At 39.4% G+C, this 5,728-nt stretch overlaps 1 long non-coding RNA gene across 1 annotated transcript; it reads left to right on the top strand.

Annotated features, from left to right (window-relative positions):
* The first annotated feature begins 801 nt into the window (after positions 1–801).
* Positions 802–5,269, top strand: LOC129653902 (uncharacterized). Its single transcript, XR_008715259.1, has 3 exons — positions 802–1,066; positions 3,014–3,141; positions 5,186–5,269. It is a non-coding gene; the product is annotated as an uncharacterized LOC129653902 (long non-coding RNA).
* The last annotated feature ends 459 nt before the right edge of the window (positions 5,270–5,728 follow it).

Below are 5,728 nucleotides of genomic sequence, written 5' to 3'. Positions count from 1 at the left end.
TTCTCCCTGCCTTTAATTAGAGATAATGGGGATCGGGGAAATTGATGGAGAAAAAGAGCATGTGTGGGACTGCCCTGTGAGGCAAAGCCCCCTTGCTGGAGGAGAGTTGAGATGTGAGGTCTGATCCTTTTTATGGTTTGTGGTTCAAGGACTGGAAAGAACTAATGTAAGGGGAGATTTGATTCAGAATTGGTGGAGGTGGAGGTTGGGTAGGTGGTCTGAAGGTTGAACTAGCAGATGTGAAATGGGAAGTGAAAGAAAGTGAGGGATTAATCATGATTATCAGCTTTTTGTCAAGAAAACACTGTAAGGAGTCTATGGGACTCTGAAGTGAGGCAGATTGCAGCAGAGAAAGATCCCTTCTCTTGAGTTGATGGCACACTTGAATACGACTCACAAGTTCCAGGCAGAAGATTTGGGAGCCCCAACAAATTGGCATTGAAATAGGAAACCAAAATGCATTAATTGCTTAGACAACAAGATGAAGTCATTTTCATTTTCTATTTACTTACATTGTAATACTGTGAGAATTTCTAAGAGTGTTATGCAATTCAAAATTTTTCATTTCAAGAAAAGCAATAATATTCTAACAGACATATTCACGAAGAATAGTATTACCAGAATGAGAGGAAAGTAAAAATAAAACAAGATAGTATCTGAATAATATTTTGTAAATTTTATGCAAGCGAACTTTCTCTAAATGCCTTGGACTATTAACTTTTTCTCTTCTCATTGTCTTTGCCCCTATCTGTATAACATGAACCTTGACGGGATTGAGTTTGCTGTTTAGGTGCAAAGTTGTGTCTGAGTCTTTGCGACCCCATGGACTGTAGCCCACCAGGCCTCTCTGATCATGGGATATTCCAGGCAAGAATACTGGCGTGGGTTGTCTTTTCCTTCTCCAGGGGATCTTCCCAACCCAGGGATCAAAACCACATCTCCTGAATTGGCAGGTGGTTTCTTTACCTCTGAGTCACCAGGGAAGCCCTGAGAATGAGTTCAATGAGTAGGTCATTGGAATTGGAAGTCACAGGAAAAACATACCAAGAGAAAATAAAATTCATAGGTATGTACACCATTGTCTCTAGATTATTTCACTCGTTCGTCAATACATTGTAATTACAAGCTATATAAATAAAGTAATTTAGATTCAAAGATGTTTTAGAGTCTTATCTTAGTTTACTAGGCCTGCCATCACAAAATACCACAGACCCGGTTGTTTAAAAGACCGAACACTATTCTCTCATGTTCTGGAGGCTGGGATTTAAGGTCGAGTTGGATTTTCTTGAGCAGTCCATCCTTGGCTTTGAGATGACGGCCTTCTCCTAGGGTTCTCTCATGGCTTTCTCTCTGTGTAGATACAGAATTAAGACTGCAACAGAAAAGTGTCGGATGATAATATTAAGTTCAGAACACTCACATGGCTATTAAACAATGAAACTGGGATTTTCCTTCTCCCAGACTGCACAGTGCAAGCTGTGCACGTGTAGTGTTTGACATCAGAGTGAGGCCTGAGACTAGAGATAGAGGTAGGAGCATACAGTGGGAAGGGAGCAGGGGTCACTTGAACAGTCTTATGTAGTGGAGATATATAAATGCTGATACTGAAATTATTGCTTACTCTGCTTTGAGTCAAATTACCTGTAGGCCATTTAAAAGTGTGTTTATTTTTTGAACTAATATTTAACTTTGATTGAAGTATAGTTGATTTGCAATGTTGTATTAATTTCAGGTATACAGCAAAGTGATTCAGTTATATATCTATATCTATATCTATATCTATCTTCATACGTATCTGTGGGCTTCCCTGGGCTTTCCTTCTGAAGTAAAGAATCTGCCTGCCAATGCAGGAGATGAGGATTCAAGTCCTGGGTGGGGAAGGTGCCCTGGAGAAAGAAATGGTAACCACTGGTAACCACTAGTTTGGGCTCTCTATCTATGAGTCTGCTTCTTTTTTGTTACATTCACTAGTTTATTGTGTTACTGATATTCCACACATAAGGGATATCATTCAGTATATGTCTTTCTCTGATTTATTTCACTGAGCATAATACCTTCCAAATCTATCCATGTTGCTACAAATGGCATATTTTAATTTTTATGGATGAGTAGTATTCTATTGTATGTCTGTGAAGATATATATATATATATATGAATACACACACACACATACACACACACACACACACACATAACATCTTCTTTATCCATTCACTGGCTGCTGGATACTTAGGTTACTTTCATATCTTGGCAACTGTGAATAATACTGCTTTGAACAGTCGGCTTCATGTACTTTTTTGAAATAGTGGTTTTGGTTTTCTTCAAATATCTACTCAGGAGTAGAACTGCTAGATCATATGGTAGCTCTATTTTTATTTTGTTGAGGAACCTTTATACTGTTTTCTGTAGTGTCTGTTGCAATTTACATACCCACCAACAGTGTGGGAGGGTTCACTTTTCTCAGTATCCTCACCAACATTTGTTTTTTGTATACCTCACTGGTTGTTTTTTTTAATCTGCATTTCCCTGATGATTAATGATGCTGAGCATCTTTTAATGTGTTGCTATGATTTTTAAACTGATATGTACAGGTATAAATCTTAACACCTATGCAATTTCTTTTATGTTTCACCCACTTAGATGTGGGTCTAGGCCCTTTCTTTTTTTTTTTTTTACAGTAGGAAGTTTAAATTTTATTTTATTTTTAAACTTACAATATTGTATTAGTTTTGCCAAATATTGAAATGAATCACCAGAGGTATATCTGTGTTCCCCATCCTGAACCCTCCTCCCTCCTCCCCCCCGATACCCTCCCTCTGGGTCGTCCCAGTGCCCTTTCTTTTAACAAGAGTTGATACAGAGTGATGAGGGCTTACTTACCACTGACAGATGTCCTGGAAATAACACTGTGTAATGTCCACAGTTAAGCCTGAAAAGGCCATGAGCCACTCAGGTCAACCTCCTGCTGGAGCCGTCCACCACCCACAATGAACTCGGCGGTTCTGCCTTCTAGGAGGAAGCCCAGGCCTCGTGGGAAGGCTTCCTGAATCTCCGCCAGCAAGCCCGGCTTCAGCTGCAGACGTGGCAGTGACGTCACCTCCAGAGGAGTCCAGCCCCTAGTGTTAGTATCAACCCCAACTGGTGAGTCTCCTCTCCTGAGACCCCAACATCCTAGAGCAGAAATAGCCATCCCCACTGCACCCTGTCTGAATTCCTCACCTTGGGACCAAAGTGGGTGTCACGTGCCATGACGTGGGGCTTAGTTTATAAAAATATTTTATATTAAAAGCATCGAGAATAACACACTTGTGGAAAATTCACAGGTTACAAGAGAATGTATATTAAAATCTCTTTCCTTCCTTCCGTAGTCTATAGCCTTCTAGATGCTGTCTCTGGAAGTACTGTTATTTTTTCCAGACTTATTAATGGAACTATCAGATAGTGCTGACACTCTGACGTACATGTTTCTAAGAGCTGTACCTACATTTACTCATTTGTTCTTCGTTCACCATGAGTTCTCAGGTGGTAACTGGAAGGGAAGTCTTCTGCTTCATTCTGATTTCCTTCCAAAATTGGGTGTCTGAACTGCTGTCCTCAATTCCCTTTTGAATTATATTCCTCCAATATATTTGAAAATACAGTCCCTAGGCAGTATTTGCCTGGCAGTCTAGTGGTTAGGATTTGCCCTTCCAAAGTAAGGGGAGTGGGTTGTGGGTTCAGTCTTTAGTCGGGAACTAAGATCCCACATGCCTGGGAGCCAAAAATCCAAAAACATAAAAAACAACTAAGCAATATTGTAACAAATTCAATACATACTTTAAAAATATTATTAAAAAAGAAATAGATTCCCTAATTCTTTTTTTAATTTTTATTTGTCAGTTTGCTTATTTATACACACACACACACACAGACACACACACACACACACACACACATTTTCCATCAAGCTGGGAAGCACTAAAATTGTTCATTTCATTTCAGTTCAGTTCAGTCACTCAGTCATGTTCGACTCTTCGCAACCCCATGAACTGCAGCACGCCAAGCCTCCCTGTCCATCACCAACTCCCGGAGTTCACTCAGACTCACGTCCATCGAGTCAGTGATGCCAACCAGCCATCTCATCCTCTGTCGTCCCCTTCTTCTCCTGCCCCCAATCCCTCCCAGCATCAGAGTCTTTTCCAGTGAATCAGCACTTCCCATGAAGTGGCCAAAGTACAGGAGTTTCAGCTTTAGCATCATTCCAAAGAAATCCCGGGGCTAATCTCCTTCAGAATGGACTGGTTGGATCTCCTTGCGGTCCAAGGGACTGTCAAGAGTCTTCTCCAACACCACAGTTCAAAAGCATCAATTATTCGGCGCTCAGCTTTCCTCACAGTCCACACTTGGTTCATATCTCAATTGGGTAATCCTACACTTTCACCTAACCTACAGCTGAAGACACAATGAATTGTTTTTTGTTACTTGCTCAGTAAATAGCCAGGCTTTACACACAATAACAGATAAATTGTTAAATGAATTGGCGGAGACTGAGAGATAAGTAAGTGTATACATGTAGATGTATCCGGAGAAAAGGAAGTAATATATGTAAAGGAGAGAAAGATTTACATAATTTGATAAGTATATGTATTTTACAATCAGAATATGACATTTTGCAATTGAATTTCAATTACTGCTGCTTTTTATTTTTTTATTTTATTTTTTCTACATACCAACTATATTAATTAATACACTTCCAAGGGTACAATACAGGGGATGTGGAAACTTAGCAGCAAGCATATGCTCAACAATGAAATCTTCTACTAGTTCTATTCTGACAATTTCTAACTCTCCGAGAGGCTCTATACTATTTGAATATCTTAAACTTCCCATGCCTCTTGCGGTTGGGAGACTGTAAACAATCGTATGTGTAGCTGTAGGAGTCCGGGTAAACCTGTCAGGCAAGTTAGAGAGCCATCTGAGGGGTTTGTGAACTAAAACACTCTTGTCACGCCCAGGAACTTTATTAACTAGAGCTGTAAGTTAACTCTTTTTCAGAGGGAGAGATGGTGGTGGGGGATGGCCCCCCATAAAGTCAGAGGTGTAGGTGAGAGCACAAAGCAGTAAAGTAGGCAGACTCTGGTTTGGGGGTAGATGCTCAGGCAGGCCCAGAGGGATATAACTAACTTGGCATTTATTTATCTTGTAGATGAAATGAATGATCATCAAAATACCCTGTCCTACATGGGGATAAACCCATCTCCAGACACCACACGGGAGCTGAATGATGTTGTGTAAGTTGATGTGTCTCACATAAGGCCTGTATTTTCAGAAAACCACACATTTATTTATTTTTATATTTTTATTTCCCCATAAAGCCCCATATTGTTTTTGTGATAGAAACACTTATAAAATTGAAGTCTAATTTTGGTGTTCAATAAACAAATGCATTTTGTGTACTGCATTGTGTATTGCTGTGTGTCATACTATACAAAAGCATCCTAGGATGGTAGAGGTATAGAAGACAACTTGAATTTTGTTTTCAATATATTTCAATATATTCAATATATTGAAATACATTTGGACAAATGATAGAAAATCTGTGGAATAAAAACAAGAAAGAAGTTCAAAGGAAAACCTAAAATATCCCACACTAGCTAATTCTAAATCCCTTAGACTTTTCAAAGCCAAGGTAAATGGGTCAAAATCTTTATTAGGAAAGGGTCTATAGTAGGAATTGGTATTATTCATG

Source organism: Bubalus kerabau, chromosome 5 (genome assembly GCF_029407905.1).
Source record: "Bubalus kerabau isolate K-KA32 ecotype Philippines breed swamp buffalo chromosome 5, PCC_UOA_SB_1v2, whole genome shotgun sequence".
Taxonomy (NCBI): domain Eukaryota; kingdom Metazoa; phylum Chordata; class Mammalia; order Artiodactyla; family Bovidae; genus Bubalus; species Bubalus kerabau.
The sequence above is the reverse complement of the archived record's forward strand: the minus strand, read 5'-3'. Positions and strand labels throughout refer to the sequence as shown.